Genomic DNA, 26,535 nt, shown 5'->3' with positions numbered 1-26,535 from the left:
TAAGCTTCTGAGAGATCAAGGCCCAATTTGACTGTTGTTCTCAATGTCTCCACTTGGAATTCAATTGGAAGCAAGACTTTCTTCCCATAGACAAGCTCATAAGGAGTATGCTCAGTTGTGTTTCTCCATGTGGTTTGATATGCCCTTAATGCTTCAGGAAGCTTTTCTGACCAATCCTTTCTATGCAAATGCCTAGTTTTGGTAAGAATTACTTCAAGAAATTTGATGGTACATTCCACTTTCCCATTGGCTTATGGATGGCATGGAGTAGATTTCCAATTCTTGATTTTGTATTGCTCCATGATCTTTTGCACCAACTTTGATGTGAATTGAGTACCTTGATTTGTTACAATTTCTCTTGGAACACAAAAACAAGTGAATATATCCTCAAAAAGAAATGTAACTACAACATTTTTAGTTGCAAATAAAAGAGGTTTAGCGCCTACCCATTTTGTAACATAATCTGTGCAAACAACTATATACCTTTTATGTTTAGATGGAGGATTTATTGGTCCAACAAAATCTAGAGCCCATTTTTCAAAGGGTTCTATAAGTACCCAAGGTTGTAGAGGCATCTCATCTAATGGAATGGGTTTCCCCATTCTTTGAAAACTATCACATATTTTAACATATTCTTTGGCATCCTTAAAAATAGATGGCCAATAATATCCCAAAAGAAGGATTTTGTAAGTAGTTATTTTACCGGAAAAATGTCCTCCACATGGTTCATCATGACAAGCTTTCAGGATTTCAAGTACTTCATCTTCTTGAACACATCTTTGGATAATCAAATCAGGTCCAATTTTGTACAATTCCCCATCTATCCAGGAATAAGGTGCACTAGTTTTGATCACTTTTTGCTTTTCTCTAGCTGATAGTTGTGGAGGTAACTTTCCTATAGCCAAATAATTAGCAATATTTGTAAACCAATGTGTTTGAGTAGATACTACAAAAATATATTCACCAAGAAATTTATCTTTTACAAGAACATCCTCATTATTATTCAACAATCTAGAAATAAAATCAACAACTGTATTTTATTTTCCTGGTCTATCAAGAATAGTAATGTTGAATTCTTGTAGTAATAACAACAATCTTGTAACTCTACCATTAGTAATTGGTTTATTAATTAGATATCTAATGGAAAAATGATCTGTATGAATAAAAGTTTCATAATCAATAATGTAATGACGAAATTTATTAATGACATGAACAACAACTAAAAACTCATTTTCTGTTATAATGTAATTTAAATCTACAAGATTCAAATTTTTACTTATATAGTAAATGGCATAAGGAGTTGAATATTTTTGTCCTAAGACAACTCCTAAAGTTGCATTTGAAGCATCAGTAGAAATATGAAAGGAAGATCCCAATTAGGTCCTCTTAAAATTGGTGCTTCTGTAATATTTTGTTTCAATGTCTCAAATGCTTTCTCACAATTAGGATTCCAAACAAATTCACAATATTTTGTAAGTTTGAAAAGTGGAGAGGCTATTTTTGTCAAATTTTCTATGTATCTCTTATAATATCCAATAAATCCTAGAAAACTTATTACACCTCTTTTGGAAAACAAGAATTGAAATTTTAGAAATCACTTATACGTTAGATGTGTCCACTTTAATTCCACCACCTGAAATATGGTGGCCTAAAACAATCACTTCATTGAACATCATAAAGCATTTCTCATGGCTTAATGAAAGGTTTTCTTCTTTACATCTAACAATAAATTTTTCCAAATTTTCCATTGCTTCTTCAAAAATATCGCCATATACGGTCAAATCATCCATGTATACTTCCACACAATCATGAATTAGATTAGAAAATATACCTAAAACTACTCTTTGAAATGTGGCAGGTGCATTACATAATCCGAAGGGAAGGACCCTATAGGAATATGTTCCCCATGGACATGTAAAAGTAGTTTTATCTTGATCTTCTCATGCTAGTTAGATTTCATTATATCCACTAAAACCATATAAGAATGAAAAATACTTTTTCGTTGCCAAGGTATCTAATACTTGATCTATTAAAAGTAGTGGAAAATGATATTTTAAAGTAGCTTTGTTTAATTCTCTGTAATCAATGCACACTCTCCATTTTCCATTTTTCTTAGGAACAATCACTAAAGGTGACACCCATTGACTATCTGATATTGGATAAATGAAATTCACATTAAGTAATTTTTGTAATTCCTCCTTAACAATTTCTCTCATATTAGGATTCATCCTTCTCTGAGGTTGTCTAACTGGTTTGGCATTTTCTTCAATATAAATATGATGCATACAAGTTTTAGGATCAATCCCTTTCATGTCAGTGTATTCCCATGCATAAGCAGAGGAGTGTCTTTGTAGCATCTGAATCAATTTTCTCTTTTGAAATTCTTCCAAATTATTGTTAATATTCAATGTTTTATCTGGAAAAATTTCTACTTGAGAATTGCCAAATTTATCCATAGAATGTAAAGCCATTTGGTGAGATGATAAATATTCAATATTACATTGTTCCTGAAAACTTTGATCTTGCTCACAGTATGAAGAAGAATCATTATTATTCATTAAATTTATCAATTGATCTTCTTCATCTAATTTTGAAAACGTATAAATTGGTTGCAAATAATCAAAGTCTTCATTATCATTATCTAACCAAATTTTACTTTCTATTTCAGTTATTGTTTTTGCATGAGGATACAAAGTAAACTTCTTAGTGTATTTTCCATCATAGATATACATATCATCATATCTACAACTTATGAATTCATCAGTTGTAGCTAGATAAGGTCTACCAAGGATCAATGAATGGCCTCCTAAATTATTCTTGGGAGTCAAAATCATGAAATCTACAAGATATTCCCAAGAATCTAGAGAAACAAACACATATTATAATACTCCATCTGGTTTGATTATGAGTATATTGAAGATTAGGAAGCTTCAATTGTTCCATTGTTTGTTTACTCATGATATTAATGGTTTCTCCTAGATCAATTAAAGTATTTGGAATCTCAACACCATTGATATGAATTTTCACAATAGGACTACCTGGATCTAGATATTTTTGAACAATAGGTTTTCCCATCATGATGTCAATAATTTTTCCTACCAATTGGATCTTTTTTATATCTTTTCTTTTTATTCCTGGTTTTCTAAGGCACAACTCCTTGATAGTTTTTGCAAGTATTGGTATTTCCTTTATATCTTGTAATAAAGGAATTTTAATGCAAATATTCTTAATTTCATATAACATATCATAATCTGGTAAAACAATTTGCCTTTTTATTCCTTTATCAATCTTAAGTCTTTCAAGAAAAGGTGGATCTTGCAAAGAAACAAAAGGTTGTTCTACTAGAGGAACTATAGGATCTTTCTTTATTTGTTCATCCTTTGATAATATAGGAACATATTCCTTTAGAGGAATGTTTTCTTGATCAATATTTGAATCTTTCTCCGGAACTTCATTCTTTTTAGATTTTTCGATGAAAATTGTTGGTGACTTCTTTGGTAAAACCCTACCAGATCTAAGTTGAACATCATTTAGACCTAAAGGGGTAATCATACAAGATTGAAATTTTTTTCCTTTGACATTATAAATAGCTTGTTGATTTTTATTGTTTGGATTCGGAAGTGGTTGGGTAGGTAGTTGATTGGGTTTTTGAGGAAATGGTAATGAAAGTTGTTGATTTGAATTTTAAAATTGAGGAAGTTGAGTTGGTTGAGGAGGATAAAATTGTGGTGGAAAAGAATGATATCATTGCTCGAATTGAGGAAATTGAGGATATTTACCATAAGTATTTTGCCAACCTTAAGCCCAAGATGGATTTTGAGATTGTGGGGGCCAAGGTTGCCATGGCATGGGTGCAGTCCAATTATTCTGTGGTTGTGCATATGATTGAGTATTGAAACCTTGAGTCATATTCGATTGTTGATTTTTCCATGGTCTTTTAGCAATAAAACAAAGAGATTCAGCTTGACTTGTCTTATTTTCTCCTTGGAAAACAACTTTAAGACCAGGTATTGAAGGAAATTCTTTTGTATTATGATTTTTATCACATATGAAACAAATTTCTTTACTATCCAGGGGACATTCTCTTAGAGAATGTTTCTTTCTACACTTGGGACAGAAAATAGATAATGCAACATTTTCAGCTTTCTGCTTTTTTTGTATCTTAAGGGTATTTAATTTTTCACTAAGACTCCCTAAGATATATGTTTTAAAATTATCAAGCAAATTTCCTATTTTAGCTCTACTTATTGTTCCAGTTGCAGATTTATTAATTCTAGACATCACAAGATCTCTTGGATTTTTGTCTGTCCTAGCTTTACCCCTAGAGATATGTTTACATAAATCACAGATTTCTGCAAATGAAAGTTGTGACACATCTCCCTTGCCCATTAAATTTAGAAGATCAATCCATTCATATTTAATGGATTTTAACAAAAAATCTTTTAGTGTTTCATCGTCCAAATTATACATTTTAGCTCTTTTGATGTTGTAAGAAAATATTTCAACTAGATCTTCAAGGCTCTTGTCCTCTTTTTGCATCATCTTAAAGACTTCATCTTTAAGGTTATGGGGCATACAGTAATCCTTGTATTTTTCTAAGAACACATTTTTCATTTCATCCCATGTTCTAATTGTATGTGTTCCTAACCCCATAAGCCTTTTAAGTGCTCCATCTTTAACAGTTGCTAGAAATAATTTCAAATTTTGAGGATCAAGTAGATAATCATAAGTTCTACATAGAACTTCAAACTCAAAAAGAAATGTTTCGGGATGCTCATGTCTTAAACCATGGAAATTAGGGAGAATGGAAGGTGAGATGTTCTTCATTGTAGCGGTGGTATCTTCATCAAAGATGGGAAATCCATAAGGATCTAGTTCTCCCCTACCACCACCTTGACCTCCACCCCCTCCTCTATTTCCTCCTCTGCCTCTTCCACCTCCAATCCTAAATTCACCACCATATACATTATGCACTTCTCCTTCTCCTTCCCTTGCCATTGTAGATTCTTCAGAGCTAATATAAGGTTCTATAATATGATTACATAACTCTTCTTCTGGTTCCTCTACTAATGGTATGTTAAAATAAGGATATTCTTCTTCTTATTCTTCACTAGGCACTTTTAGTTCTTGTCCTAGAATTTGTTCTCCCGATGAAGAGAGGAAGATTACTCCTTAGTGTTGGACACCTAATCCTCTAAGGGTTGGTGTGGAATATGAACAGCCAAAGGGAGTCCAAGAGACCTTGGAATACGAAACCAAGGGTCATATGGATGTACTATAAATGTATATCATTGTCAATAATAGATGTACTCTGATGCTTATCATTCACACTTTGTGTCTACATGTATGTGTTTAACATGGTATCAGAGCGGGCGATATCCTACCCTGCTTCAATTTGAGCCACTTGTTTTTTGGTCTCTATATACATGTTCATTCTTCCTTTCTCCCAATCATAACTACCACCTTATATATTGTTTTACTGTGTGCATGCATACCTATTTCATTAGTAAGTGGATTTCACAGGGTATCAGTTCATTTTCCTTTCCACACACCTATCGATCTGACCTCTCAGCATGAATCTTGCTAAGTTCTTTTCCACGCCTGTCAAATCTTCCTCTATATTGGTCAGATGTGCCACTCTGAGCAGTCCAAAATTTACTTAGTTATGTCGATTCTCTGCCTCATCTGTCAGAAACATTTCATATTCTCTCCTCCTCTATATAGAATGACCTAAAATTCCATTCGATAGAACTGTTCAACTACTGACCTAACATTCACACTATGAGGAATGGTAGTGAAAGCTCCTGTGTGCTATATAACTCTTGGTTCAAATTTACTCTTGGTCAATATGGTTTTCGATTTTATTAGAGACAGAGACTGAATATAGCAGTGGGAGTGGCCTCTGCATTGAGTACTTTGATCATGGTTGCGTCAGTTCTATCATTCGCAACGATGTGAATCTGACCATGATACTTATAAAAGAACATTTGGAAGCCCATCTTGTGGCCTCCGGTGGCTTGATAAACAATAAGGTTTATTCTCTAAAGCTCGCCTAATTAGTCGGCCTGTGGACTAATTTGTGGATTTTGGGCTCCATATTAAGGAACCCACCCAGTTGGGGCCACATGTCTCGTTAGCAACACAAAATGGATTGGGAATTATTGTCAAGTTGCCCAGATGCCTCATCCTTTAGCTTAGATAAAAACTCATCCCATGTTTGTTCCCCTTCTCTGTGTAGTCCTTCCCACTTCCTTGCAAATTGTTCAGATCCCTCGTCCTCTTGATAATCTTCTATTTCTCTCCCTTCTATAATATCCGATCTAAGTTTGATAACTTTATCACTCATGGATTGAACAACAATATCAAATGCATCCTTAAAATTGTTTAGCCTAGAGCGGGGATCAACATACACTATAGCCAGAATGAGCTTTACCACCTCATCTCTCATCCTTTTCACCTGTTCGGGATGGATCTGAAGCAGTCTCTGCTCTATGCTAATATTTCTCTTCCAGATGTCGTCCTCCAGAATAAACACCAAATAAGTTGAATAATCCTTGGGAAGATGCCAGATATACTGGGCATATGCAGAACCAAGATGGAACAAGACCGGAATACAACCAGCCAACATGGAGTCGAAAAAGGATATGTGCATATAGGAATCACTATGGGCTACAAGAAGAACACCGAGTTGATTTCTTACACCTGTAGCAGCTTTTTTTGAGAGAAAGACGAGTTGTTCTCATCTCTGTAGCAGGCTAGCAGCCTATCACTACAGATCTGCATTTCCTATTCCTGTAGCAGCTCATTCTTGGAAGGGGACAGACTGATGTGATTCCTGTAGCAACTTGTTTGGAGTGCCAAGTTGGGTTCAAACAGTCCCAGATCAGCCCATTCAATCTTTGTCCATTGGGATAAATTACCAGGTGTATTCTTTGCATTAGTATTGTAAAAGTTTGGCGTTGCTCTCTTTGTTGGTTTGAAACATTGAAGGTTGCGAACTAAGTTTTATTTATTTTAGATTATTGTTGATGAATTGAGTTGACCTATTGAAGTTTAAAAATGACTCAAATTGGCAATTTATTAGAGTTATTAAGAACTCTAATTATGTCAACTATTGAAAGCACAATCAACATTAGCAAGGAAACTCTTTTTGACATTCAAACTTGCTTGCAACATACACAAGAGAAGATTGATTTTTTGCAGCTTGAATCTCAGCTTCAGCAAGATGAGTTACAATAGCATAAGCATCATGACATCCATCAACAACCAGAAAGTGATCAAATCAGTAACATTGAGACAAACTTCCATCAACAACAAATCAATAATGTTGATCTAGTACCCAATGAAGGAACATAATTGCATGCAGAAGCAGAAGTTTAGTTTGTACTTCCCAAGCCCATCATTATACCTTGGGAAGAGCTTGTCCATAACAAGCACAGAACATGTCTTGGATATGAGAAGGACGTGTCCTTTCATATTCCATATTACTCAAATCTCATCTAGTTTCAGAGTGTTGGATTTCATCATGACAGTTCACCTTCAATTGCTCCAAATTCTACCCCTCTTCCATAGCAGCAACAACAGAATGCTAAATGTTAACATTGTGACCGAGTTGGCCATATGAAATATCATTGTTTTGATCTTCACCCATGTAATCACTGTCATAAAACCAATAATTCTTCAAATATATGCTTAAAAAACAAGCCTCCTGCAAGAACAAAGATTCATCTTGGATGGATCGCTTCTTGGCAATGGGCATCAACAGCCAAGAAGATATTCCAGTCATATGTCTAAAATTGTTCTATAGTATTGAACAGTCTTGCAGTTGAGTTTTATCCATCATCTCACCTTGTATCTAACAGGGGGGAAGTGATGGTCATCTACAAGCTTCAAAGTCACATCAGGCGAGCCTGAGCCACAACCTGCCATACCAGGTTCAGAGTTGTAGCTAGAGACAAAGATTCCCTTGAGAATTCCTTCAGTTGGTGATGCCTCTTCAAATAATTGAGGACACTTCCTCTAGTAGAAGACTGCAGCTTCTTTCCAATTATGGAAGAGTCCTAGGGATTGCAATAAGCATTCCAGAGTTGGTGGTAATCCTTAAACCATCACAGGTTGATACCTCCCTTTCAGGTTGAGGTTCTCCCTTTTATGCGGGGTGAGACCTCCCTTAATTTCATGGTTGAATGTTTCCCTCTTCAAAACATTAGGAGCACTTCCTCTAGCAGAAGACCTCAGCTTCATGCTAGATTTGGAACAGTTCCAGGAATTGCACTAAGCGTTCCAGTGTTGGTGGTCATCCTTAAACCACCCCCCTTATACCAACGTTTCAGAGAGCACATTCAGCCTAGTGCTGCCATGCATTTTTGTACATTTTGTATTACAACTCTCTTCTTGGACTCATACATAACCCTTCAGATTAAGGGGGGAATGTTGGACACCTAATCCTCTAAGGGTTGGTGTGGAAGTTGAACAACCAAAGGGAGTCCAAGAGACCTTGGAATACGAAACCAAGGGTCATATCAATGTACTATAAATGTATATCATTGTCAATAATAGACATAGTCTAATGCTTATCATTCACACTTTGTGTCTGCCATGTATGTTTTTAACACTTATGTTGGAGATGTGGGTTTGTCAACTACAACTTCTGTAAAAGGAGTTGGTGAATATATAGATTGGTTTTCTTATCTATGCACCTTAAGAAGTCTATGTATACCTGCCAATGATGGGATGTGAGTATGGTTGGATGTTGTGGCACTACAAGGTCTAGGTGGAGTGAGTGGTGATGTTGGAATTGAACTTCTACCTCTACTTACAAATTAGAATATCCTTCTCTATGCATAAATTTTTTTTATCATTTTTCAATTTTATCAAATTAAAAACTCCTATGATACAATGCAAGAAAGGAATCCTATATACACTTCCCCAGCAACAGCGCCAAAATGTTTGGTAAATTAATTGTCTTTAATTTACTTCATTAAATGTCAACCAGGGTTCATATTGTTATGAAGTGTATGTGCACTATATATGCTAGGATTTATTTTTCAAATTAAGTGATCTAAAATGAAACTAATTTTAAATATGAATGAAATTCTTATTGATACAAATTGGAGAGAGTCAACACACATGTTATTTCAATCTAGAATCCTATCTAAGTTGAGCTTTTTGAAAATAAAGATCTTATCTATATTGTAGAAATCCACACTTAATTATAGTTTATAAAAAAGGAAATTCTTGAAGATTAAACATGAAATAAAACGATCTAACTTACTGTTGCGGAATTGAACTCATTCTGCACTAATTACTAAAAAGAAATCTTTATACTAATTGACAAATATGAAAGGTCTGATAACGAAATCTAAATTGCAAAAAGATAAAAGATAAAGTGGCTTCAAAAGGGGAATGATAATGAAATCCACAAAATGCTAAACTTTAAATGCAATATTGATTACGAATGTGCGCGTCCACCTCTAAAATGCACTATGTTCAGCATATCAGAAGTTAGGTGTGAATGAAGGAATAACTCAAAGAAACTGAAATTGAATGCTAAAACAACTAAGTAATGATGTAAAAAATACATAGCATAAATAAACCCTTTTTAGCATTTTTGGTTTATGAGTACTCTGTAAAAATGACCGAAATGAAATAACTATAATGAAAAGTGTTAATGCAAAACTAAAATGAAACCTTACAACTCACAGGGGGCCTCCTAGAGTTCTGGGTTGATTTAATACTCAATGATTATTCACGCACAAATTTTGATAAGAACAAGAACTTGTATTCAAAAAACATGGTATCAGCTTGTTCACAAAAAGATTATAAACTTAATAACAATAAGCACCACTTCTATTGTGTTCTCAATCTCACTTACTTCTATTTATACAAATAATAAAAACAACTCAGAAGAGTTTTAAGTCGAGAATCTGTAAGTAAATCTGACACCTATGAGATTGATATCTAAGAGTCAAATCTCTTTATGACTTGTTATTGAAAAGGAAAGTTATAGGAGATTTCATGTTTTAACAGCTAAGTTCCTCACTCGCTTGATTATCTGCTTCTTATGTTTATCTTCAATATGCAGCTTCCAAGTTTGACTCAGCCTTTGACTTCCATATCTCTGATTTTTCTTAGCTTGCTAAACAATGTCAGTAGGTGGTTATCCATATGGGAGCCAAATTTCATGTTTTGATAGTATTCTTTCTTCTTTTAGAGTGTTGCAACCTATCTAACAATGGATTCTGGTGCAAAAACAAATATCAGTTGTAGAATGATAAAAATTCAGTAATTGCAAGATACTTTTTTCATAATTTCACTAAAAACATAGAGTTTAAATATGGATGATTATTACCTTGTAGGTATTGGTCTTGACCTTAATATATTGATGCTTTTGTAGAAAAATAACGGAAAGGTAAAATGTTATGGCAAAAAGGTGGTAAAAAAGAGACATTTCTAGACTTCAATAGACACTTAGAGGTTTCTTGGAACATTTCAGCATTCGATCAAGAAAGGAAAAGGATGCAAAGAGGAAGCAAAGATCAAGCAAGGAAAATCAAGATCAGGCAGCTACAGTAGGATTCTTTGTAGATATCGATTTAAATGTGTGGTTTCCTTGGTATGTTTGGCATGCATGGTGTTGCATGTGTGTTCTTGGTTCTCTTTCTTCCATTGGCATGGTTTTTTCTAGGTGTGAGAGTGTTTTTCAACCTATCCTTGCCACTTCCAGATAGTCATGGTGTGATGGGGTTCTCATGTTTTGGTTGAGATGGATTTCTAGATGTATTTGAAGCCGAGTAAGGTGGATCTCTAAATAAAATAACACATAGCCTAGTAACCCTTGAACCAGATTATGGGTTGCGATAAAGTCAGATTTTGTGTTGCCTCGATGGGCATAGGAATCCTCGACCATTGAATGGTGGGATATAAGGTAAAACCTAGATGTGGGTGCTCTCCATAAGTCCTAGTAATCCCAGGATGGGATATATGGTAAATCCTGGAGAGTGGAGTCTCAATTACAGCCTAGTGATCTGGTGTGGATTGCGGTAAAGCCTAGAGACTAGGAGATAGGAAAATTTCTCATGGTGTAGGTGGAGAAATCTGGTGGCATCCATGCTTATTTTGACCTAGTGATCTAGTGGAGATCATGTTAAATCCTGTTATTACATGTTTATTATTTTGGCCTAGTGATCTGGTGTGGATTGTGGTAAAGCATGGTTTCTATTGATGAGGGTGAGGTGGTTTAGCCTCAGGATGCCCTGGTTGGTTATTTTGGTTTGAGTCCCACATTCATGCTTGGAATATGGCACGAGGGTGATTAGCTGAAGAGAGATTTGGCTCAACCAATCTATGGTTGGGTGGAACGTGGTAGTCCCATACTGGGTTGGCTTTTGCATTCATTAATAAGAGGTTCTTTACTTGGAAATTATGAGTAAATGTATTGGTTTATATGTGGATTCTATGATTGATGTATCCTTGATATTTCTGTTGTTATTATGTTGGTTATAAGCATGTATTATGACAATGATGATGTATGGCTCTCCTCATGTTTTGATTTGTAAATGAATGAATAATGTATCTATGACCTAATAGATGATAATGCAACTAATGACATAAGGGAACAATGCTCCTTAGCGATTCTCAGATAAGTATGAGACCCCTATGCTCATATATGTTGTTTAAACCTATAGATTACATATTTGTGACATGTTTGATGAAATGCCTGTCATGGCTAGTAGGGGTCCAGTCTAGTCCTTGTCAATGTTTTTGCAAATGTATCATTGTTCTATTGTGTAAATTCATTTCTGAACCTGTCATTGAGTTATTGAGAGTGACCTGGCCTCTGGGCCTGACAAAGTGACACAAATCCCAAAGTTGCAAACACAGGACTGAGGAGAAAAGTCCCCAAATGCACCCATGCCTTGTTGTGCGAGTGACTGGAGCCTCCCAGACACACCCTTGTCCATATCAAGGAAACGTTCAGGGGTTTAATAGTATAAAACTTCAATTTGTATTAAGGGTTGGTTACCTGAGTGGTTGGGATGACTCTTGGGAGTTCTGTTGCTGACGTGGAAGGTTTGTGTGGTGTGTTTCCGTTGATTCCACTTCTTTAACTAACATATATGGAGTTGAATCATGTCATAGTAACTTCTCGTCACATATTAACCCCGGTCAGTCAGTTACTTGGGTATATGTGGGATGAGGGTTGTATGGTCTAAAATGCAGATGCAAATTAGAGTTTAATTTAATGTCAACCCAGGAAGGTAAACTTAGAAGTGCTTATCTAAAATATATAGATCTAGAAAGATTCCTAATTTGTCCAAGATCTTAAAGTCCCCTTACAAGAACATATCATTAAGATCTCTTTCAATAACTAATCAAACTTATATATAACAATTGTTTGAGATCTATGATTCTCTTACAAGAACATATTCTACAAGATCTCTTCCAACATTAGAACATCTAATAAGAAATTAAAAACTGAAATGAAATAAACCTAGATCTATTAATTGTATGAGATCTTACGGTTCTCTTACAAGAACACCTTCAAATAAGATTCTTCCAATATTAGATCATTTAACAAAACTTGAAAGCTGAAATCAAAAAAACATAAAATAAATTATAAACAAATAAGCATGTAGGTGAGGCCATGGGGGCCCTCCATAACTCCACAAGCACACCACTTCAATGGAGACTCAGATGTAGAAGCAAAATTGAAGTATGATCCTTTATTTCAAAATTCTAAGATTACAAAAACTTCCCGATTACAAATGGAGGAGATTGTACTCCTATTTATACAATGGGATAAGTAACAAACTCATAATGATCATCCACTAATCTACTTTCCCATTATTACAAAATATGATCCCACAAATCTCTCAAGCATTTTTAACTACTTTCCCATTATTACAAAATATGATCCCTTTGAATTCTCCATAAATCTCTCACATATCTTGGATAAGATATGCAAACCAAATCCTCCATGATCTTCTCCTTAGGAATTGGATAATATATGCCAACCAAATCCTCCATGATTTTCTCCTTAGGAATAGGATAAGATATGCCAACCAAATCCTCCATGATTTTCTCCTTAGGAATAGGCTTGCATAATTATCTCCTTAATATGGTGGAGGAGATATTAATTCTTCACATATTTCCTACACATCACAAAACTCACATATTCTTGAGATATATATAAAAATATGTATATTTTCTAATATTTAATCATAAATTCACTTGTAATAGAAAAATGAATAAAATGGAAAATAAGAAGGTGAAACCCAAATGTATTTATGAAAATGATATGATAAAAGGTTAATGGGATGATGAAATGTAAGAAATAGTGAAGAAAAAGGTGGATGAAAATATGACATTTCTGAGTCCCAACAAGGGTATTATAATTACAAAGCACCCAAGATAATTAATCTCTAATGAGATCCATTGGTTTTTCTTTTTAAATCGCCCGATGGGATAGTCATCAGTTGCTTGGAGTCTATTAACTCCATTGATCAAGGAGATCAATCATCCACAATTTTCAAATGATACCCTCTTTGAGGGTACCTCTTTAACAATTTCCAACAAATTCAAATCAATTTTGGATATTTACATGTTTGTCACCAAAGAATTAATAAATTTTAAGAAAAAAATTCATCATGTTAATGGATAGAACAACCCTCTTTCTATTACGCAGTGAATCATTTGAGTACCAAAACATGCTTTGGTTAGTAATAGTCATATTTCCAATATCCAAGAATTCTGATTTATCTAGTGATCACCATATTATGAAGTATGAAGTAAACCATGAGATTCAAGGTTCAAATCCCCCCGTGGGTCAAGCCAACAAAGAAAAAGGAATTCCAATTTACCTAAAACATCATAGAGAAAAGCATTGATAACTCATAGTTGAGAAGATGAAAAACAAAATGGCATAAAGTACATCAATACCTTTTTAAAAATTAATATATTCTTATAAATTTTTATTATTAATATAATGAATATTTATCTCTTTTCTTTTGATGATTTTTAAAATAATTATTTGGATAGAAATAAATAGCATAACTCTTTTTAAATTGGCCAATATCTAGTTTATAAGATATTTTTATTTCTTTCATTGTTATAGTATATTATGTTTAGAGAGTATCAATGCATACATATTTCTCTCTTTGTAACCTAATGGGTTTTCACATCAACCACCTTGGTGGGCTAGAACAAGATGAGGTGACAATATCAAAATTTACCACCTTCGTGCTAAACTATCTTAAAATTAACATGGATATCTTTATAATTTATAGAAAAATTATCCATAAAAAATCAATAATATTTTTTTTAATCTAAATAAACAAACAAACAGGATTATGGGATCCTAAAGTGGCAAACTTTTACCCTAGAAAACATTGTCGATGCATCAAACACTCTCAAAACAATTTTAATTTTTGGATGCTCAAGAAGTTTTGGCTCTTACACTACTCTGGTTTCCCTAGTGGTAAATCAAAGTAGACCAGCATTTATGTTTTAGTTTGGATCTAAAGATAGCAACGTGATGCCCTAAAAATCAAATACCTACCTTCCCGTCTGCCTTTTTTCTTGAGCCCTAATGACCTCAAAGTGCGCCAATTATGCATATTATATTTAGACTGAAGTGAGAAGCAAGGTAAGGTCACAAATCAAATTCTTTTGCTTACAAAAATAGAGATAATGTGATGCAGGAGCATTTAGACCTAATCAACAATGTGATGGTATGATCACATGTTGTGGCTAACAAAGGGTTGGAAGACAAGAGATTAATTAATTTTATTAATTTAAATGTATAAGAGTGTTTTATTTATTGTCAAAATCTGAGTAGAAAAGGGTATAAGTAGCTGATTGATCCTCCCTACGTGGAGATCAGGCCAAGCAGTTAGATTATCTGGTTTGAATAGGATATGAGGGATTTGAAAGCTTAAATTAGCATTTGTTTGAGAAAAGAGTGGAGTGAAGAGATTCTTTAGGGAAGAATGAGAGATTTATGGATCTGGACTAAATGGGGTCATGGATCCGCATTTTGTATAAATTTTAATATTTTGGAATGAGTGAAGGGGGTTAGATTCAAATGGAAAGATAGGATGGATGAGTGAGGGTAGAACTGAAACAGTCGAGTGTGACTGTTTCTTCTGTAAATATTTATCAATATGAATACAATGTGGATTGTGTATTTCTTTGTGTAATTTAGTATTGAGTGTGTTTATAACTTTTAGTCTCTGGATTGAGGATTTGAGAATTATTGTGTTTGTTGATGCTCAAAATATAGGATAAGAGTGTGTGTTTTGTATATAATGCAGAAACTGGTTGATGTGGATTATCCCTACCAGATTAACAGACATAGATTGAATGAAGGAATGAATCATCATTGATCACAGGTTTGATCAATGATGATCTATTTATGAGAAGATCGTAAGTGTTCTCTAATGAATGTGCATGTGGTTTAATACAAGAAACAGATCCGAAACATCAAAAGACTGAGTTGACTGATAATTTGTGAAGAAACCCCAAAATAAGTTAGGATCGTATGTTGGCTGGCAGATCCGTCGGTGATCATCAACTACAGAGGGGTAGGAGTGTATGGATTTCTTGATCGTGGCTGAAGCCCCGCACTCGCTCCTAGCCATCGATCTCATATTCAAACTCTTAGGTCACAGTCGATTGCGGGGGTTAAGCCTGTTTTTTAAACTGTGTGATAGTTGAAGTCCCGCAAACTGTAGATTTGATGGCCTCTTATATCCAACGGATATCGCGTCATAAAGTAATCGAACTTTAATTTCAAAAACAGACCCGAAAATCTATACATCAAGGATTTATATTCCTTATCGGCTCCGTAAGAGTGGTCAAAGTTGGTGGAAAAGTCGGACCCGATATGTTATCAATGCGGGTTAAATCTATTTGAGATCCGGTCGGATGCGGTCGAAGTGGGACCAGGCTCGTTGACAGGTTATGTCTTTGTTTTTCATTGATCGGGTGTATAGTCGGGTTTTCTATTGTTTTGGGTTCTGATAATTTGATGGGGGTTTATTAAGTTAAGTGAACAGGGATTTAATTAGTTTTAATTCCGAATTTATGAAAGGGTGTAACCTTGCTTCACTTTGGAGGTTATGTGGGCATAACTCATAGGTCCACATGGAATTTTTAAAGGATGTCATTTACCTGGCATCAATTTTTGGTATCAGAGCAAAAAAGGATTTTGCATAGAAGTACAATAATGTTAAAGATTGGAGATATCTGCATGTTAGAACAATCAAAGCAAAATCAGAGCTCAAAATAATTTAATGCAAAGGACACTGAGATCAGAACATGGAAAAGGTGAATCCTTTGTCAGCAGAGAGATTTGTTTTGATGTTTGGAGAACAATAAGGGAGTGAAATTTTCCTTTCAGACAAATGAAATTTCCATGTAAATTGACTGAATGATTAGTTTGATTTGAAAACAAAATTGAAGTAGAAGGTTTTGAATTTAAAGTCAAATAGAAGAGTGGAATTCTATCACTGAAATCATTTAAATGATTTGAAGAATTTTAATGATTAAGGATTGCTTAAAGTATTGTTGAAGACAATGATATTGATGGTTGAAAGAATAGAGATTTGGTTTAATAGATCTGAAAGAAGAACCAATAAAAGGAATGAACTTTGGAATTTGTAGAAGCAAGACAAGATTTGCTTACAACAGATTATCAGAAGGAATTTGTAGTGTGTCATGAATTTGTAAATATAGGTGAATTTCAAATTGAATCTTAATCGTAAGATGAAGAATAGTTGCTGACTGTATGGAGTCTTTTGAATGGAGAAGTTTAAATGAAATAGTGAACAGATGAATCATTTGGCAAAGATTTAACTGATGGAATGGGAATTAGTTTTAAGACATCTTTGAAGGAAAATTGGCAGGTTTGAAAGGTACTTTGATGTATCTTGAGATAAGATTGTACAGGTCAATGGAAGCAACGAAATTGCTAGAAGGTAGAATGAATTGTATCAACATCATAGCACATGAGCTATGTTAAAGAAGATGAAGCAAGAAGAACTCTCAGATGAGTAAAGGTGACAGTACCCAACAGTAAATGAAATTACTAAATGAAAGAAGGAAGTGAGCAATTGAAGATGCAACAACCTAGAGCAAGGAGTGTTCAAGAGAAGCTGAGAACAACTTCCAACTACGGTTGGGTAGAATTTGTTGAGGCAACTCCACAATTTTGATTGTGGGTAGAGTTTTCTTAAAGATAACAATTCCAGCAAGAGGAGTGTTGGGTAGAATTGCTAGTCCTTGAAAGGTTCGAGGAAAGAACCAATAGATGCCAAAAGGCTAAACTCGGAAAATTTTGGTGAGGCATGAAGGAGACTTGTTACAGATGAAAGAAAGGGCTAGTTGCAGCTCACTAGTGAACAAGGAAATTTAACCAAAGGAAGAAATGGAATTGACTATTGATAGTCATAACAGAGGTATAGAGGAAAGTCACAGACAGAGGAAAAAGAGTGCCAAAGCAGTTTGACTCAAAAGAATGAGTAAAGAATAAATGGACATAGAGTTGGCTGAGATGAAGGAAGAACTCAGTCATTTGAAGAAGTTGGTACTGAAAGGAATCAGAGAAGATTTGGAACGAGGAATTTATGTGGGAAAAGAGTTAACTGGCCTGTCAGAGAATTGTTTGTTGAGAAATTAATGCTTCTAAAAGTTGAGGATGAAGGAGTAGAATACATTTGTGAACTAGAGAAAGGACCTCTCCTTGGGGAAGGAGACAGTGATGATAGTGACGAAGAGATGATCTATACAGATCAGCATGAGAGAAAGGTGCTGGTAGCATCTTCACAGGAAATAGAATCTCATAATTTTGGGATTAATTATTTGTGTGAATGTAAAGTTGTAGGTATGTAGCCAAATGAAATTGACTATGTGAAAAAGGCAGAGACAAGAAAAATAGAAAAGGAGATGCAAGAACACTTTCAAGACTTCGATTGGTGGAGAAAATTAAAAGGTATGAATAAATGGTTGTGTCTTCTCTTAGTGAAAACTTATTGGATCATGTTAGAAGGAATATTAACATGGATAGAAAACCAATGGAAAATGGACAGAGGGAGAGAAGCTAATGCATTGCAGGGTTGTGAAGTGAAGAGAAGCGAAGCTGACACAGAGAACTCAGCTGAAGAATTTAAGTCAAGGAAATCTTTGAAAGATCAAAGTCTTATCATAGAAGAGAAGGAGACATTGTTGTCTTATTTGGATAAACTGAGTGCTGGAGAAAATTGTGAAGGACAGGGGGATGTTATGCAGACTTATGATGAAATTTTCAAGCAAAGTCAAGAAGCTGCAGTCCCAGAAGTTTTCTTTGATGAAAAGGAAATCAAAGATGTTGAGGAAGAATTTCTCAATAACTTAGTGAACTATCCAAATAGTTCAAAGGAGCATGAAGGTCTAGTCAATGAGAGTTCAGATGAAGAGCCTTGTGTTTTTGAAACTGGCATGATGTGTATATTTTCAGGTTTGACATGTGATGAACAACAATTGGGCAATGTGCTTATGCATGTTGATGAAGAAGTGAAACTATTTGAGGAAATACTTGAAATAGAAGGATATTTTGAGCATTTATTTAATACTTTTGAGAATGATGGTACTGACAGGGAAATTATCATGATTAAGGAAGCTATAGACAAACAAATGGAAATTTGTGATGATAACCAGAATGACGTAGCTTCAGTAGAAAATCTAGACAATGTGGAAAATGTGAAGGAATGTATGATGAAGTTGACAAATACAGAAGTTCAAGAAGTCTGTGATTTTAAAGTGGATTATTTTTATGAATCTTTAAACCATGAAGAAGCTTTAGAAAACTAGAATTTTGTTTTTGTTGTAGGTGAAGATGAAACAACATTAATTAGTTGTATAGAAGGTGAAAGGATACTTCACAATGATATATTTCAGGAGATTTTAATTCTTGAATTGTTGAATGACATTTTTGTGTCAAAACATGGAATATTCTGTAATGAACAGGAAAGTGCTCAAATGAAATTTATTGATAGTTTTATAAATTTTGCAGAGGATCAATATAAGGACTTGATGGCAGAGTTATCTGTGGAGACAGAAATCCATAGTAACTTTAAATCTGATAATTGTGGCAGAAATTCGGTTTTATACAGGAAAGAGGAGTCATATGCAAATGATATGCTTATTGGAGATGAGGGAAGATTCAAATTACTGGAAAAGTTATTAGATGAACCTGATAAGATAAAGGGAAAGATTATCTTTAATGATAATGAAAGGGAAGCTGTAGAGTACAAGCAACAATTTGTAAATGACAGAGGTGAAGAAGAATTGGACAGAAATTTCATAATTTCTATGGTAAGGGAGAATGTACAACAAACAAATGTTAGTGGAGTTCAGCTAAGAACAAATTGTAAAGAGGAAGTTGAGAAAGTGTGGAAGATGAAGTCAGTTAAGAAGAGAGACAACAAGGAAGAGAAATTAACAAAAGAAATTTGTATCAGCAAGGAAAGTGGACAACAACAACATAAGATTTGGAATCCTGGAAGAACAAAAGTGACAATGGCAGAAGAAATGAATCAACAACATGATGAAAGTGATGACCAGTTACAAAGTAAAGTTTGGGATACTGGATGATCAATAGAAGAAACACATGACCAGGAGGTCATGAAAACTTTCAACTTTGGGAGTCTGATGCAGGAGCATTTAGACCTAGTCAGCAATGTGATGGTATGATCACATGTTGTGGCTAACAAAGGGTTGGAAGACAAGAGATTAATTAATTTGTTTAATTTAAATGTATGAGTGTTTTATTTGTTGTCAAAATATGAACAGAAAAGGGTATAAGTAGCTGATTGATCCTCCCTCCGTGGAGATCAGGCCAAGCTGTTAGATTATCTGGTTTGAATAGGATATGAGGGATCTGAAAGCTTAAATTAGCATTTGTTTGAGAAAAGATTGGAGTGAAGAGATTCTTTAGGGAGGAATGAGAAATTTTAGGATCTGAACTAAATGGGTTCATGAATCTTCATTTTGTATAAATTGTAATCTTTTGGAATGAGTGAAGGGGGTTAGATTTAGATGGAAAGATAGGATGGATGAGCGAGGGTAGAACTGAAATAGTCTAATGCGATTGTTTCTTCTGTAAATATTTATCAATATGAATACAGTGTGGATTGTGTATTTCTTTGTGTAATTTAGTATTGAGTGTGTTTATAACTTTTATTCTCTGGATTGAGGATCTGAGAATTACTGTGTTTATTGATGCTCAGAATATAGGATAAGAGTGTGTGTTATGTATATAACGCATAAAACTGGTTGATGTGGATTATCCCTACCAGATTAACAGACAGAGATTGAATGAAGGAATGAATCATCATTGATCACAGGTTTGATCAATGATGATCTATTTGTGAGAAGATCGTAAGTGTTCTCTAATGAATTTGCATGCGGTTTAATACAAGAAACAGACCCAAAACATCAAAAGACTGAGTTGATTGATAATTTGTGAAGAAACCCCAAAATAAGTCACGACCATCCATTGGCTCGCAGATCCAACGATGATCAACAACTACCGGGGGGGGGTAGGAGTGTACGGATTTCTTGATCATGGCTGAAGCCCCGCACTCGCTCCTAGCCGTCGATCTCATATTCAAACTCTTAGGTCACAGTCGATTGCGGAGGTTAAGCTTGTTTTTTAAACCGTGTGATAGTTGAAGTCCCGCAAACCATAGATTTGATGGCCCCTTATATCCAACAGATATTGCATCATAAATTAATCGAACTTTAATTTCAAAAACAAACCCAAAAATATATACATCAAGGATTTATATTCCTTATCAGCTCCGTAAGAGTGGTCAAAGTCGGTGGAAAAGTCGAACCTGATATGTTATCAATGCGAGTTAAATCTATTTGAGATCCAGTCGAATGCAGTCGAAGTGGGATTGGGCTCGTTGACAGGTTACATCTTTATTTTTCGTTGATCGTGTGTATAGTCGGGTTTTCTATTGTTTTGGGTTCCAATAATTTGATGGGGGTTTATTAAGTTAAGTGAATAGGGATTTAATTAGTTTTAATTTCGAATTTATGAAAGGGTGTAACCTTGCTTCACTTTGGAGGTTATGTAGGCATAACTCATAGGTCCACATGGGATTTTTAAAGGATATCAGTTATCTAGCATCATAATGAAGCAAGAAAAAGATGATTACTTTTCTATAATACTCTATCTTTCTATACATGGTCTCATCCTCTTGTAGAATAGTCTCCTCTTCTCTAATGTGAAATGAAATAAATCTTCGTTTTTTCCTCTTTTAAAAGTCATCTTATAATTTTCCCACTTCTTTTAACAAATTCAAAAAAATATAAATTATCAGAACACTCCAACCAATGTAAAACACCCCTGAAATATCAATATGATATTCTATACAAAGTACCCATGAATTATCAATAGTCTTTTATATTAAGTACATCAATAATTTTTTAAAAACTAATAGATTGTTATATAACTTATTATTATTAAATATAATTATTTATTTGTCATTTAATTTTTTATAATTCTTCAATTTATTATATTGTTAAAAATAAATAAATAACATAAACCCCTCATGAAATATCAATATGATATTCTATATAAAGTACCCCATGAATTATCAATACTCTTTTATATTAAGTACATCAATACTTTTTTAATAAGTACATGAATACTTTTTTAAAAATTAATAGATTGTTATATAACTTATTATTATTAAATATAATGTATAATTATTTATTTCTCATTTAAATTTGTATAATTCTTTAATTTATTATATGGTTAAAAATAAATAAATAGCATGAATTTTATTGAATTAAAGTTTCTGATGAATATCAAATTTTTGAGACATGTTTTGGATCGAAATTCATTTGAATCAACAAGTGTGATTCATCGTCAAGCCAAGATGAAGAACCAGATCATGGCAACAAATTAAATAGAGAGACCGAGCATTCCAATAGCTAGAAAAACAACTACTATTAATCATAGGGAATGACTATTATTGACTGGGCAACGACTACATTTGATTGGACGAAGAGTTAAAGAAAAATTAGTTAATAAACTATATATAAACTTATAATACTATAGGGAATATTATATGATCAAATATTAATGAAATAAATAATTAGTTAATTTGATTATTAAGTCTATTTATATGTAACATATTAATGAAATAAATAATTAGTTAATTTGATTATTAAGTCTATTTATATGTAACTAAATAAGTATTATTGTATTTTATAACTGAATAAATTCATATTAATACTAACGTGTGGGATTTGTACCAGTGACCTATTGCAAGGAGTGTCGTAATAGTGCACTCATTCACCCTCAATCCAAAGCCCCATGCACATATAAATGTTTATTTTCATCTAACTATATATAAACTTATAATACTATAGGGAATCTTATATGTTAAAAAGGAGTGTCGTAATAGTGCACTCATTCACCCTCAATCCAAAGCCCCATGCACATATAAATGTTTATTTTCATCTAACTATATATAAACTTATAATACTATAGGGAATCTTATATGTTAAAATATTAAATAAATAAATAATTATTTAATTTGATTACTAAGCCTCTTTAACAACCAAATAAAATGAATATAAATTCATATTAATACTAATATATGAAGTAATAGGATAAAAATATAAAGTTTATTAAAAAATTAATTAGTTTAATTCGTTTAATTTATTTTTCTCCTAACTGAATATGCTATTAATTATATTAAGGGATAAATAAGAATTAAACTTAAATGAATATCAATTAATCATATCTAAATATAAAAGCTTATAATTCTGAACTTAATTGTTATTTATATATCATGTTTAATAAAAACCTTGAGAAAAAAAGTAAAATCTAATAACTTAAAGAATAATAAAAAAGGTTTCATAATCTTAATGATTCCAACAATCCAGAAGAAAAAGGAATAAAATTAGAAAACAAAAAATAAAGAGGGAAAAAAGGGGCGGCGCTGAGAGGAGAAAGAAAAAAAGAAAAAAAGGGTTGCTAAGCGGAAAAAAAAAACAATCAAATAAAAAAAAGGAAAAAAAGAAAAAGAATAAAGAATAAAATTTAAAAAAAAAAAAAAAGGAAAAATGGGGCGGGGCTAAAAGGAGAAAAAAATAAAAAAGAAAAAAAAAACAATAAAATAAAGAGGAAAAAAAGAAGGAAAAAAGGGCCGGGGCTAAAAGGAGAAAAAATTTAAAAAAAGGAAAAAACAATAAAATAAAGAGGGAAAAAAGGGGAGGCTAAGAGGAGAAAAAAATAAAAAAAAGGAAAACAAAAAGAAAAAAGAATAAAATCAGGGAAAAAGGGAAAAAAGGGACGGAGCTAAAAGGAGAAAAAAAATTTAAAAAAAAAAAGAAAAACAATAAAATAAAGAGGGAAAAAAAGGCGGGGCTAAGAGGAGACAAAAATAAAGAGAGAAAAAGGGGCCGGCTAAGAGGAGGAAAAAAACAATAAAATAAAAAGAGAAAAAAGTGGCGGGAAAAAGGGGCCGGCTAAGAGGAGGAAAAAAACAATAAAATAAAAAGAGAAAAAAGTGGCGGGGCTAACTCTTTTTAATGTGTACTTTTGAACTAAATTTAAGAGGAGGAAAAAAACAATAAAATAAAAAGAGAAAAAAGTGGCGGGGCCAGGGGTTAAATTTGACGGGTGACCCTACCCGTCAAGGAATTTTTTTATGACGTTTTTATTTTTAAACTGCCCATCATATGACTTTTAAAATTTATTTGTACAAGTTTTATCTAATTTCAAATTGTACTCATAATTGTTTAAATTTTTAATTTTTTGTTCTACAATTGGGCTCAAGTCTCATTGCTACACTTTGTTTTGAGACCTGCTGATCATGAATCCCTGCCAACTGTATGTGGCTTTTTCACAGAGGATGACAACTTCTGATCACAAAACTTCAAAGCCAAAATACGCGTTACTGGTTCTCGGTATGGCATCACTTTGGACATACGGCAAGGAATGGAGAAATTAAAGCAACGTATAGTGACAGAATAAAAGTAGATCATCACCGACAGCATTCCATATTTTTATTATGTTTGCATATATGCATTTCCATTCTCATATATTTTTATTATGTTGGCATGTATGGATTTCCATTCTAATAAAATATATACCGCAAAATCTGCCAGAAAGGAAAAGTTTAAAATTGTTTTGAATATTAGTCTCTAAGAAATCGGTCATGGTCCTCCAATAACCAACACAGCGTGCGAATTTGAACTATTTTAGGCATCATATTTGGTATATGATAAGCGGCGTGCACATTCAAACAAACTTCACCGAGCATTTTTATAAAGTAGTAATTTATTTAGTGTATATACTTCCCCTTTTTTGGGTGAAGAGTCCAACTTATAAATATTCAATCCAACTTTTCTCTAAAATTTTTAATCGTGTTCTGATTATAATAGAAATAATTCTGATAAGGTAGAAAGGGCGATGTCATAGATTGGGAGGACCATAAAAGTGATGGTGAGATGATCTAAAAGAACTCTATAAAGTAAAAAAACTCAAGATATGGACTCAAAGCAGATCACATGTGAAGCAATCCGGATTGAAATTTAATATAATATAGTTTATGATAATGAAATATAATTGTATCTCCAGAGAATAGACAAATTGACCAATCTGAAAGGTATATTTGGTAAGATAATACAAGTATCATGACCACCGTCGAATATATATATATATATACACAGAATTGCTCAATTCTGTGTTGAAATTCATATGTTTACATTGACACAGACAATGAGACAGCTCTACGTTACATTGCCAAGCTCCTCTAAAGTATTGCAATAGACATTAAATGTGTGTTTCTTCTTTATCAAATAAAATAAAATAAAGATATTGTTAAGCCTTTAAAATCCCAGAAAAGTGCAAACGTAAAAAGTGAAAGGTATGAATATTTCGAATTTGAATGATCTGACCGTGCGGAAAGACCGAATTCCTCGTGGTTCCGAGTCAAGAAACAGTGTTAAGGTTTTTCAAATGGGGATCCGGATGAACTGCAACGGATATGTTCCACGCAATGTACATAAAATGTAAACAAAATTTGGTAGAGCGGCTAACAAAACCTCTGTATCAGACCATTATCGGTTCTGACTTCTCGTGGTGAAAAGACTGTGTATTAGTGTTAGAGGAGCCAGCTAGCCTAGGGCAGGTCCTGGATTCAACTACAAGCATGTTTAGATTTCAGCACACTCGCCATGGTCAGCCTCCAGTACAAAACTTAATAAATTGACGAGGTAAAATGGTCGTTTCTCTTTTTATTTTCCTATTGCTTCCAGGCTTTTCCTGGGTTTAAAACAAGGACACTGAAGCGTCCTGTCCAGTGCAGAGTTTTTAAAGAGAAGCAAACTAGCTAACACTTACCCGAGCTGCAACGGGAAATTTGAGACCCTACTCTTGCAGTCATTTCCATTTAACAAACTACTTGGCAGAAATTTCAACGATGGTAACGAAAAAACAGTAAAAACAAAAACCATTGGCACGAGAAAATAAACATCAAAAGCTCCCGCATCTTACACAAAGGGGAAGAGGCAAAAGCTTCTAAAGGCTAAATTTCTAAAAACGAAAAACGGTGTACAAGCAAAAACTGCGAGAATTTGAAGGTGGGGGGGGGCGGGGTGCGGTTCGGAGGTGGGGAAACATCGACAAACCCTTGCAGATAGTTTTTGATTTATTTTTAAAAGGAAAATTTACCTCCAAAGCCTGAACGAGATCATCCTTAGACTGAGGCGGGTGTTCCAGCCGCTTGCCGGCTTCAAATAGCTTATGCGCGAGTTCATTTTCGTCCATGCCCGCCATTTTTCCCTACACAACTGGCTACTCGACAAATGTATCGAATCTGTGGCCCAAAGCCCTGCGCTCTTGTCCGTTCGACCCTTCAATACTAGTGCGTTGTCTCTATGGCTCCAGCCTCCCTCCCACCTGCGAGCCAATGAATCGACCCACTGTATGACCAAAGCGGCTGAATTGGCAGACGGGTGTATGGCCCTCCACAACGTTGGCATCTCAGGGCTCTGCGCGTCCTTCAACGACTGTAATGGAGCTCGTTTGACCCAACGTTCCAGCTCCTATGCAACCACGAATCGGCTTATGATCATCATTCGGCCATGGTATGGTAAGACTCTGCGGACAATGGTATGGCTTGTCAGCCTGAGACCTGAATAAGCTCTTCGACTCTGTTTCAATTACCAGTCGTTATGGGGTCTCTCTCACCCTTTCTGAGCTCTATGCGGCCGCATATGTGGCCCACCGTATTAGAAACCCGCTACTTCACACTTCAATCTTCGTTCATGCAAAAGATACAGCTCCTTCAGGCTTCACCCAGAACACATGTAGATCGGGATTCGGCTCTGTATGACCCAACACTGCTGCAAACTGTCGTGCAGGCTGGACACCAATACCATCAACCAAATTTAATAAATCCATTAACAGCTCTCAGTGGATTGTTAATGCAACAGGGCTCAGAATTTATTTCAATTGGTGAAAGTTGG

General features: G+C 34.2%; 1 pseudogene; it reads right to left on the bottom strand.

Moving 5' to 3' along the window:
- Positions 1 to 6,133: 6,133 nt before the first annotated feature.
- Positions 6,134 to 25,843, bottom strand: LOC149259892 (xyloglucan galactosyltransferase MUR3 pseudogene; annotated as a pseudogene).
- Positions 25,844 to 26,535: the final 692 nt, after the last annotated feature.

This window comes from Pinus tabuliformis, chromosome 6 (genome assembly GCF_031772625.1).
Source record: "Pinus tabuliformis cultivar Carrire ecotype Pingquan chromosome 6, CPIR1, whole genome shotgun sequence".
In the NCBI taxonomy this organism is placed as follows: Eukaryota; Viridiplantae; Streptophyta; class Pinopsida; order Pinales; family Pinaceae; genus Pinus; species Pinus tabuliformis.
Note: the sequence above shows the minus strand (reverse complement) of the source record. Positions and strands in the feature narration are given on the sequence as shown.